The sequence below is a fragment of the Nycticebus coucang genome, chromosome X (genome assembly GCF_027406575.1).
Source record: "Nycticebus coucang isolate mNycCou1 chromosome X, mNycCou1.pri, whole genome shotgun sequence".
NCBI classification, from domain to species: domain Eukaryota; kingdom Metazoa; phylum Chordata; class Mammalia; order Primates; family Lorisidae; genus Nycticebus; species Nycticebus coucang.
The window spans coordinates 166,935,671-166,948,383 of NC_069804.1; positions in this window are offsets into that span (position 1 = coordinate 166,935,671).

The window sequence follows — 12,713 nt, forward strand, 5'->3', positions numbered from 1 at the left end:
TTCGGCTTCCCAAAGTGCTAGGATTATAGGCAACAGTCACTGCACTGGGCTGCTAACATCATTTTTAATGGTTCAGGAAGAAGAAAAGGGTTTCTGCATTTAATAATGTTTATTGAATAAATTAATAGCTTCCTTGACAATTCATTGACTTTACAGCTTATAAATCCATCTCTGTTGAATTCACAAATGCATTGTTTAATGTCTCCCGAGTCTCTGCACCTGTTCCACTGTGACAAAGTGGTTGCCAGCCAGCCTTAGGCTCAACCTGTTGCCAGCTTTTAAACATTTCTTTCAGTAGACAGTGGACGTGTAAGTAAATACCTGCTGACCATTGCATTTCAGCACCATTAGAACCATTGGTTTAGGGAACATTATATTGGATAGAGTAAAAATAAATAAATCAGTGATGCCTCCCAACCTGCTCTTCACACAGTCTCTTCATTTAGTGGGGCAGCCCCTCCCCCCATTTCTTCTGCCTTGGCATGATTGCTCCTGTAGCCTGTTTTGTTAACCATTCACTATTCTAGTCACAGATTGTTGGACTAGGCATCATCATAATTGACTGCCAGGCAGCCAACTGCACTGGTCCCAGGGATTTCTGCTGCCTCTGACGTAGCTTGCTTGAACTGTGGCCACTACAGGTGCTCTACACCCAGTGTCACCAATCTAACACAAGGGAATCCTGTCGTTATGAAGAATAAAGCTGAGAGGACCAGTTCTAAGTGATATTTAGTGATGGTCTTAATTGCTTATGAAACCGGGGACACTTCACAAAGCTGAGAGAACTGGGCTTGGGGTGAAGGCTCAGCTGTCAGGGCCCCTTTCCCTTGTGGCTTGTATTTCTGTGTAGTGTTAAACATACATGGCTGTCAGTAGGCAGTGATCGGAGCTTCCTTGTGACTCTAAAGAATGTGAGTGGCTGGATCTGTGCAAACATTCAGACCTCTTGTATTCTTTCCCTGTGAATGTCATCCACCCACACCACCCCAACTCCATCTTTCTCTTTATTTTGTCCTTGCTTGATCATGACCTATTTTCACTGAAATATATTACCTCACAAATCAGGAAGACCAGAGTTAGGGCAGATTTCAAAGTTGGTTGATTTTGCTTTTCAGTGATGTCATGAAAACCTTAGGGTCTTTCTGTCCCTATGCTCTGCCATTCTCAGTGTGGACTTTATCCTTAGGTTTGCAGCAAGATGGATGCAACAGTTCCAGATATGACAACATCCTGAAGATGTAGAGGGACTGTATTTTTATGCGTCTTTTTTAGGAATAAGAAAACTTCCCCCAGAAGTCACATAGCAGTAGTCACTTCAAATATAATTGACCAACAACATAACTATAGTCCAGAAGGTAGAAGGGAAGAGGAGAGGAGGCGGGAGGGAAGGGATGATATGGGAGGAGGGAGGGTATTTGGGGGGACCTCACCTAATGTGCATGATGCAATGGTACATTTCAAAACTATTAAGAAATGAGTATAATTGTGATGGATGTGTTACTTAGTTCAGTGTAAGCATTTCACATTGTATATCGAAGCAGTACCTTGAACCCCATAAATGCATCAATGTACAAAGTTATGATTTAATAAAAATACCCCACAAATATAATTGACCAGAATCAGGTCATGTGACCACTTTTAATCCAATCACCAGCAAGGAAGTGAGATCCTCTTAGAAAAGTGGTGTTCACTCTTTAGCATGCAACAGGATCGCCTGAAGAACTTGTTTTAAGACACAAAATGTAACTCCATACCTGCAGAGTTTTGGGTTCAGTAGGTTCAGTGTGGCTTAGGAATTTACATTTCTAGCATGTTATCAATTGATGCTGATGCTGCCTTATAAGGATCACACTTTGAGAATCTGTTTGTTAGACTGATCAGGCATATCATTCTGAAGTCAGGAACCCCTGACACACACAACTACATGAGAAAGGATCAGATGGATCCCTGATCAAAATCAGGGTACTATTTTGGAAAGAAAAGAGAGAATCAATAGTGGAATATCAACCCAGAGTGTCTGCTAAAGAATAAAAGTTTACATCCTGCAAAACTGTAGATGGAGATGACAGTAGCGTTAGACATTCTCTACTGACTCAGTCAAAAGAAACAGGAAGGGCCAGGCATAGTGGCTCACGCCTGTAATCCTATCACTCTGGGAGGCCGAGGCAGGTGGACTGCTTGAGCTCACAAGTTCAAGACCAGCCTGAGCCAAAAAGTGAGACCTCCATCTCTACTAAAAATAGAAAAACTGATACAAGAGGATCACTTGAGCCCAAGTTGGTGGTTGCTGTGAGCTATGATGCCATGGCACTCTATCCAGGGTGACAGCTTGAGGTTTTGTCTCAAAAAAAAAAAAAAAAAAAAAAGAAAAGAAAAGAAAGAAAGGGAAAAAAAAAAAAAGAAACAGGAAGCAAAGTGCCTTATTCTCCTAATTGCCTATGTACAGAATGATCTCATGGCAGATTTTTTAATGTTAAATAGTGACACAAGCAATTTTTGTGGAGCCAAAAAGAACTGTGTTAAAAACCTAAATCTGACACATACTAGGTATGTATAGCTGAGATCACTTTCTCATCTATAAAATGGGCATGATAATTTCTATTTGGCAAGGAAGTTAAAAGAATATAGGTGAGGTGTTCTGAACAAAATAGACACACAACAAGCAGGAGCTATTATTAGTATTATGCCTCTATTCCAATTTTTGAGCCCCAAAATTAGTTTCTGTGGTTCTAGGAAGCAACATTTTAGGGGTCCTCAGTTGCATTTCAAGTTCAGCTTTTGGGACAACTCAAAAGTGAACACTTGAACATGAGGAACATCTTCTATTGAAGCATATGGCTGGTGGACCAAATATTTTGGGTCCTTTTAGGCTTGAATAGTGTTTTATTGATTCTTCCTCCTTTTAAGATTTTATATATATATATATATATATCATGTTTTATTATAATAATACCCAGGGTTTGGGACATTTTATACCTAATTAAAATGAAGAGGCTTTGAATTTTTAAAATTCTTTTTTTTTTATTAAATCATAGCTGTGTACATTGATATGATCATGGGGCATCATTCACTAGCTTCACAGACCGTTTGACACACTTTCATCACACTGGTTAACATAGCCTTCCTGGCATTCTCTCAGTTACTGTGCCAAGACACTTACATTCCACATTTACCAAGTTTCACATATACCCTTGTAAGATGCACTGCTGGTGTAATCCCACCAAAAAATGAAAAGAATCTTTGAATTTATGTGAGTGAATATTTATGGAGGAATGTACCTTATCGTTGGTTCTGAAAGAGTAGCAGGTGGCCTTTTGGTCATCATTAGAGTACTGCAAACAGGTCATATCCAGACTCACCCTGATAATGTAGGATATTTTTTAATGTATTTTAAAATACTGTGATGAGTGCTGGTTTAGAATATTTCAAATGAGCTCTTAAACCTCTAAGTTATTGGGATTTTTTTTAACTACATTTGTTTTTGAAATGAAAGTCTCTCATCTTTTCTCCTTCTCAAGAGGGACCCACTTCCAGCTCTCTTTGGAAGTGCTCCAAACTTTCTCTTTGTTCTTCCTAAATAAAATCTCTCTGTTACCCTGAACCTTGTGCAGATGACTTTTGCTTTATATCCTCTGCCTGTGCTGCTCCAGTTTTGTTTTCAGTTTCCACTCACGTTTACTTCTGGTTAGTGCCATGCCTTGGTTGCATTTTCTAGCTCAGCTGAGTAATCAAACTGGGTCATCTGGGTTTGGGGAACCAGGACCCCTGACCCCCAACATCTTACTTGGTGCTACAAAACCTGGGAAGAAAACTCTCAACATTTTTCCTGGCACAGAAGCCCCAGGAAACAGACCCCCCGAGGATGCCTGCATTCTCCCCCATTCCACATTAGACTCCAGGAAATTTCTGCAAAAGGCACTGGGATCCCAAGTGACTCAAATGAGCTACTGAACTTCACCACCTTGGTGTTCAACAACTGCAACCTGGAGGAGGCAAGTAAAAAACACCAAAAGGTTAAATTGTTAGGAGCATTATTCAAGCAAATCCCTGTGGTCCAGTATGAGACAAGCAAGGGAGAAGACTGTCCTTTGGCAGTGGTGGGAAGTCTGACCCGATGAATTTCAACTGTAGCAAACTGGGCCATATGAGGAGGAAATGTCACCAGAAGGGCCTAACCTGGATGGCAGAGGAGGTAGGGTATTACCCTGCCCCAGCTGCTTCCACTGGAGTGCCCTGGGACACCAGATCCCAAGAAAGTAACCGAGGAGTTGACAGCAAATCAATCATCTTCAGACTGATGGGGCTCAGGGTCTTCAAACAAAAGGAGACATGGGTCACAGTGGACATCTTTGGTAAGGTTGTCACATTAGACACAGGAGTGGTGTTTTTTAGTTGTGAAAGCCTTTGGCAGTTACCTGTCCTCCTCTTCTCACTTTGTTTTTGATATCTATGGGCAACACATTTACAGGCATTTAACTTCTCCTTTGCTTTGTAATTAGTACATTGAGCATTCCACCCAATTCATGTGAACTTATTCCCCTGGGGATTGTAAGACAGTCCTTGAATTTTAGAGAATGCTCTGAGTAGACTTCTCAGCTGAACTTGGATCCTCAGAGTGCCCATATTCAGTATGTAGGTGACTTACTGATCTGTAGCCCTTCATATAAATCTTCTATTGAGGACACTAGACAAGTGTTAAATTTCATTAAGGAGGAAGGATTTAAGGTGTCAAAGGGAAAGGCTCAATTGTGCCAACGGGAAATTACTGGGACTTTGTTCTTTCCCCTAGTGAGAGGAGACTCTCACATAAGAGAGTCAAGACAATTTGTTTCCTCATTAGCGCCTCTACAAAAACAACTCAGGGAGTTCCTGGGAATGACAAGTTGCTGTGGAATATGGATTCCCTGATATGGAGAGCTGGCTAGGCCTCTGTACACAGTTTTACAGGGGGAAGAGACAGAGAAGCTAACATAGGGTAGGGAACACGAAAAGTCCTTCCAAACCTTAAAACAGGTTCTTTTAAATGTACCTGCCTTGAGAATACCGGATTTAAAGAAACCTTTCTTTCTTTCATTTTTTTTTTTTCTTCAGTTTTTGGCTAGGGCTGGGTTGAACCTGCTACCTCCAGCATATGGGGCCAGTGCCCTACTCCTTTGAGCCACAGGCACCACCCAAAATCTCTTTCTATATGCTTTCATTGGGCCTACAATCATGATCATCCTATTCTTAATGTTTGGGCCCTGTTGATTCAACCTCATTATCAAGTTTGTGTCTTCTAGGCTCCATTAGTTCCACGTTAAGATGATGGTGATGCAAGGATTCCAGAAAATACCAATGGAACCTTTTGACCAAGTGGTCAGAAACTTCCATCTTATCCCTAAGCCCCTTTAGAGTAGGAAACCTGAGGAGAGGCCCTATAGATAGGCCAACGCCCCATTTTGACAGCAGGAAGTAAGGAGTGGTCATCATCCATTTTCTCTTCAGGATTTTAAGACCATATTTACTCAGGGAGCAATAACAAGAGACACTAAGATGCAGAGAGGTCAAGGAAAGATTTTCAGCCAATCCTAGCACTCTGGGAGTCTGAGGTGGTTGGATTTCTTGAGCTGAGAAGTTCAAGATCAGCCTGAGCAAGAGTGAGACCCCATCTCTAAAACTAGTCAGGTGTGGTGGTGGGTGCCCATAGTCCCAGTTATTCAGGAGACTGAGGCAAGAGGATTGCTTGAGCCTCAGAGTCTGAGGTTGCTGTGAACTATGACGCTATGGCACTCTACCACGGGCAACACAGTGAGCCTCTGTCTCAAAAAAAAAAAAATGACTTACACCCTCTGCTAATTCCTTTCTGAGGATTTCATAGTTTTCTTTATAGAGGTCCTTCACCTCCTTCGTTAGGTATATTCCTAGGTATTTCATTTTCTTTGAAACTATGGTGAAGGGAGTTGTGTCCTTAATTAGCTTCTCATCTTGACTGTTGTTGGTGTATACAAAGGCTACTGACTTGTGGACATTGATTTTATATCCTGAAACATTACTGTATTTTTTGATGACTTCTAGGAGTCTTGTGGTTGAGTCTTTGGGGTTCTCTAAGTATAAGATCATGTCGTCAGCAAAGAGGGAGAGTTTGACCTCCTCTGCTCCCATTTGGATTCCCTTTATTTCCTTGTCTTGCCTAATTGTATTGGCTAGAATTTTCAGCACTACGTTGAATAGTAAAGGTGACAGAGGACAACCTTGTCTGGTTCCAGTTCTAAGAGGAAAAGCTTTCAGTTTTACTCCATTCAGTAAAATATTGGCTGTGGGTTTGTCATAGATAGCTTCAATCAGTTTTAGAAATGTGCCACCTATGCCTATACTCTTCAGTGTTCTGATTAGAAAAGGATGCTGGATTTTATCAAATGCTTTTTCTGCATCTGTTGAGAGGATCATGTGATCTGTATTTTTGCCTCTGTTAATATGGTGGACAACGTTTATGGACTTGCGTATGTTAAACCAGCCTTGCATCCCTGGGATGAAGCCTACTTGATCATGATGAATGACCAAGTCATTCAGCTTTTTTGATGATAAGCTGTAATCTATTGGCTAGGACTTTGTTGAGAATTTTTGCATACATATTCATGAGTGAGATTGGTCTGAAATTCTCCTTTTTGTTTGGGTCTTTTCCTGGTTTTGGTATCAGGGTGATGTTCGCTTCATAGAATGTGTTGGGGAGGATTCCTTCTTCCTCAATTTTTTGGAATAATTTCTGCAGTACAGGAATAAGCTCTTCCTTGAAGGTTTGATAGAATTCTGGAGTAAAGCCATCTGGACCAGGGCATTTTTTGGTTGGAAGATTTTTTATTGTTTCTTTGATCTCAGTGCTTGAAATTGGTCAGTTCAGGAGCTCTATTTCTTCCTGGCTGAGTCTAGGGAGAGGGTGTGATTCCAAATATTGATCCATTTCCTTCACATTGTCAAATTTCTGGGCATAGAGTTTCTGGTAGTATTCAGAGATGATCTCTTGTATCTCTGTGGGATCAGTTGTTATCTCCCCTTTATCATTTCCGATTGAGGATACTAGATATTTTACTTTTCTATTCCTGGTTAGTCTGGCCAATGGTTTATCTATTTTATTAATTTTTTCAAAAAACCAAGTCCTTGTTTCATTAATTTTCTGAATGATTCTTTTGTTTTCCATTTCATTGATCTCTGATTTGATTTTGGATATTTCTTTTCTTCTACTGAGTTTAGGCTTAGATTGTTCTTCTTTTTCCAATTCCATAAGATCTCTTGTGAGATTGTTGATGTGCTCTCTTTCTGTTTTTCGAATGTAGGCATCTAAAGCGATGAATTTTCCTCTCAAAACTGCTTTTGCAGTATCCCACAGGTTTTGGAAGTGGAAGACATTATTCTTAGTAAAGCGTCACAAGAATGGAGAAGGATGAATCCTATGTACTCAATTTTGATATGAGGACAATTAATGACAATTAAGGTTATGGGGGGGAAGCAGAAAGAGGGACGGAGGGAGGGGGTGGGGCCTTGGTGTGTGTCACACTTTATGGGGGCAAGACATGATTGCAAGAGGGACTTTACCTAACAATTGCAATCAGTGTAACCTGGCTTATTGTACCCTCAATGAATCCCTGACAATAAAAAAAAAAAAAATGTCTTACACCCAATTTCAAATGGAGAGAGTATTTAATACCCCTGCAGGCCTTTGAGTCTCATCTCTCTTACCTTTTCTCCTTTACAAGAGGGACCCACATCTAACTCTCTTTGGAGGTGTTCTAAACTTTCTCTTTGTCTTTCCTAAATAAAATCTCTCCTTGCTACACTGAAAAAAAAAAAAAAAAAAAGACAGAAAGAAACGAAAGTAGCCACTTTGTCAGTCTTTTGTTGCAAGCAACAAAAACTTATTTTGGCTAACCACCAGAAAAGGAGGGACTTACTGCAAGGTACTGAGTGGCTCACAAAAGTGGAGAAGCTGACCAATACAGCCCTGAGAAGAACCATAGCAAAAGAAGTGACAGGAAATATCAATAACCTGGAGCTTGTGTCTTTGTTTTTTTTTTTTTTTTCAAGGATTGAAAAACTGTAGTCTATATGCCAAATACAGTCCTCTATCTGCTTTCATAAATAAATTTTTATTGAAAAACAAGTATGGACTGGGGGCGGAGGCAAGATAGCCAACTGGAGCCAGCTTTCCACAGAGACTCCCACCCAGAAGGAGAGTTAAAGGAAAGAAGTTTAGCAAGTAAGCTGATGGTTTGGAGCTGAGCCAAGAGAGAAGACTGATGAATGCACATCAACCCTGCTGAGGCGAGCTGCAACCCCAAGGATAGAAACAATAGGTACAAAATCCATAGCCAAGTGTACAGGAGTCCCCTCACCCAAAAGAATGGCTCGCAGTATACTTTCTACAAATAAGCAAGTGAGTTCAAACATCCTCCCATTTTATCCCATGGGAGAGACTCTCTAAAAACTGGACCTCCTTCCTCTACCAGGGTGCCATGGCACTCTCCTGCCAGGCATAAACTATATAAAATGGTACATATTCTCTACATGCAATTCTGAACTCCCAGTACTCCCCTTCACTCTCACCTCAAGGTCTGGAAGCCTATCCCCCATGAAGTCCAGAATCTTGGGCATTTTCTCTAGAGGTGTGGACAGGGCATGGGCTGTTGTAGGTTTGTACAGATTCTGTGGCATGGGGGTAAGGAGAAGACAGTGGACTTAAGGAACCATAAAGAAGAGGGAGAGGTGGTGCCCCATGGCATAGAGCAGCAGCAGCAACAGCAGGAACAATAGGGCTCACACCCTTGGGGATATTTTGGAGAGACACTCCTTGTCACTCTGGGAAACCAGAGAAAGCTGGGCATCTTCTCCAGTGGCAGACACTGGTGGAACCAATCTGGAACAGTAACACAGGCCCCATGAGTAAAGGGTATGCCTGAGGTGGTACCTGCTTGGGCTGGGCACAGCGGGGATGGAGAATACAAAATGAGTGCACAGAGATGGCATACACCCAAGGCAAGGCGTGAGCCTAAGAAGCAACTGGCCCTCAGGGGATCATAGCTGAGACAAAGGCAGGCAGGCAGAGGCTGGAACTCAGAGCCGAGTGTGAGCTCTAACTGCACCTGGCCCAACAGCAGAGACAGACACACCAGCTCTGGGCAGTGGCATAGGCCAGGCTGAGTCACAGTTTCTGTGAACTCAAACAGGGGCTGGTCCCCAGGGGGATATAGCCAGGACAGATTAACAAATTCTGCAAAAATATAAGCATCAGCAACATCAATCAGGGGTGTCATTAGAACTGAGTGAACCACCTCAGCTTCCATTAATCATCCGAAGTCATCAGGCCTCAGCTCCCCCTGCTGGATAGTGGCAGAGTGTGGAGGCCTGGCTAAGGAGACATAGATCTCCCTGTGACCCAGGCAGGCGTAAGCCACTGGAGGAGCATCTGCTTATTGGAGGGAACTGGATCATAGCCCTGCGGGGTTAGCAGTGACTGGGTGTAACAGAGGTGCAAGATGGGGAAGGAGGCATCAATCTTCCCAGACTAATTCATTTGCTGGGGGGGGGGGAGGGAGGGTCCTTCTGACTCCATGGAGCACCAGAAGGAGTCATACTCGAGCTGCCAGAGAACCCTGCTCTCTAGTTGCCAGAGACATTTTGAAGTCTCCCACTTGAGACCAGGTGCTGTCTGGGACAATTGATTTGAATCTCTTGAACTGGACCAATCACTGAGGACTATCCAAAGTGGTACCCTGGGTGTATGATTGTGGGAAGGTTTTGATTTTCCCTTTTGAGTTATTGCCCATGGTGGGGCAGGGTGACTTAATTGCTGGTATTTCTCCACAGCTGAGACTTCAACCCAGAGTAACTAATTCACTAGGGTAGGACAGAGACCAGCTGAAAACAAGACAGAGCCACTTAGCCCCACCTCACTAAGTAAGTTCCCAGGGTCTCAGGCCATAGCACTGTATGGGTGCTTTGCAAAGGTCTAGGAGAAAAGGTACAGACACAAGTCCAAGCTCTTGGGCAAAAGGCTGGTTAATCACTACTCCAAGACCCCCCCCAACCCAAGATCACCTTATCTTCTCATCTAGCCAAATGGTGTACAATAATCATGGGGTAGAATCAGTGGAAAACCTCCGGTAACATGAATAACCGGAGTAGATCAACTCCCCCAAGGAATGATATGGCGGACACAAGTGAAGATCCCATTCATAAACAAATGGCTGAGATGTCAGAAATCAAATTCAGAATTTGGGTTGCGTTGCAAATAAGATTAATAGAATGGAGGTAAATTTGGAATTAGAAATTCAAGGAGCATTTCAAAAGTTGTCTTAAGAATTCAATGAATTCAAAGACAATAATCACCAAAGATTTTGACACATTGAGACAAGAATTTGCAGCCCTCAAAGATCTGATAAATACAGTATAATCCCTCAGTAAAAGAATGGAGCAAGCAGAAGAAAGGATTTCTGACATTGAAGACAAAACTTTTGAAGACTCCCAAGTGCTCAAAATGTCCCCTGGACTTTCAAAAAACTAGATACCGAAAATTCTACCAGGCTCATCAATATTCTCAATTAATGTGAATGGAGAACCTCTGGGATATCACAAAGAGAGTCCTAGGAGGGAAATTTATAACACTACAAGCCTTTCTCAAGGGAAGGGAAAGAGAGGAAGTTAACAACTTAATGGGACATCTGAAGCAACTGGAAAAGGAAGAACATTCCAATCCCAAACCCAGCAGAAGAAAAGAAATAAGCAAAATTAGAGAGGAATTAAATGAAATTGAAAAACAAAAGGGTTATACAACAGATCAATAAATCAAAAAGTTGGTTTTTTGAAAAGGTCAATAAAATAAATAAACCTGAGGCTAACCTAACCAGGAAAGAAAGAGCAAAATCTCTAATTTCATCAATAAGAAATGGTAAAGATGAAATAACAACAGACTCCTCAGAAATTCAAAAAATTCTTAATGAATATTACAAGAAACTTTATTCTCAGAAATATGAAAATATGAAGGAAATTGACCAATACTTGGAAGCATACCACCTTCCCAGACTTAGCCAGAATGAAGTGGAAATGTTGAACAGGCCTATATCAAGTTCTGAAATAGTATTGACTATACAAAATATCCCTAAAAAGAAAATTCCCGAACCAGATGACATCACATTAGAATTCTACCAAACCTTCAAAGTGGAACTAGTACCTATATTACTCAACCTTTTCCAAAATATGGAAAAAGAAGGAATACTACCCAACACATTCTATGAAGCAAACATCATCTTGATTCCCAAACCAGGAAAGACTCAATGAGAAAAGAAAATGATAGACCAATAGCACCAATGAATATTGATGCAAAAATGTTCAACAAGATCCTATCAAACAGAATCCAGCAACAATCAAACGAATTATACACCATGACCAAGTGGGTTTTATCCCAGGTTCTCAAGGCTGGTTCAATATACATAAATCTATAAATATAATTCATCACATAAACAAATTAAAAAATGAAGATCATGTGATTCTTTCAATTGATGCAGAAAAAGCTTTTGATAATATCCAGCATCCTTTCATGATCAGAACACTCAAGAAAATGGGTATAGAAGGGATATTTCTTAAACTTGTAGAGGCCATCTACAGCAACCCCACAGCCAACATTGTATTGAATGGAGTTAAATTGAAATCATTTCAACTCAGATCAGAAACCAGGCAAGGTTGTCCAGTTGTCTCCACTGCTTTTTAACATTGTAATGGAAGTCTTAGCTATCAGGATTAGGCAAGAAAAGGCAATCAAGGGTAACCACATAGGTTCAGAAGAGAACAAACTTTCACTCTTCACAGACAATATGATTGTGTACCTGGAAAACACCAGGGATTCTACTACAAAACTCTCAGAAGTGATCAAAGAAAACAGCAGCATCTCAGGTTACAAAATCAACACTCATAAATTTGTAGCCTTTATATATACCAACATTAGTGAAGCTGAAAAAACAGTCAAGGACTCTATTCCTTTCACAGTAGTGCCAAAGAACATGAAATACTTGGGAGTTTACCTAACAAAGGACATGAAAGATCTCTATAAAGAAAGCTATGAAACTCTAAGAAAAAAAAATAGCTGAAGATGTTAACAAATGGAAAAACATACCATGCTCATGGCTGGGAAAAAGCAACATTGTGAAAATGTCCATACTAGCCAAAGGAATATAAATTTTAATGCAATCCCTATTAAAGCTCCACTGTCATACTTTAAAGATCTCGAAAAAATAATACTTCATTTTATATGGAATCAGAATAAACCTCAAATGGCCAAGACATTACTCAGAATAAAAACAAAGCAGGAGGAATTACATTACCAGACCTCAGATCATACTATAAATCGGTAGTGATCAAAACGGTATGGTACTGGCACAAAAACAGGGAGGTAGATGTATGGAACATAATAGAGAACCAAGTGAAGAACCCCACTACTTACCATTATATGATCTTTGACAAGCCAATTAAAAACATTCAGTGGGGAAAAGATTTCCTATTTAACAAATGGTGCTGTGTGAACTGGCTGGCGACCTCTAGAAGACTGAAACTGGACCCACACCTTTCACTATTAACTAAGATAGACTCTCACTGTGTTAAAGATTTAAACTTAAGACATGAAACTATGAAAATACTAGAAGAATGTACGGGGAAACTCTAGAACAAATTGGCCTGGGTAAATATTATAT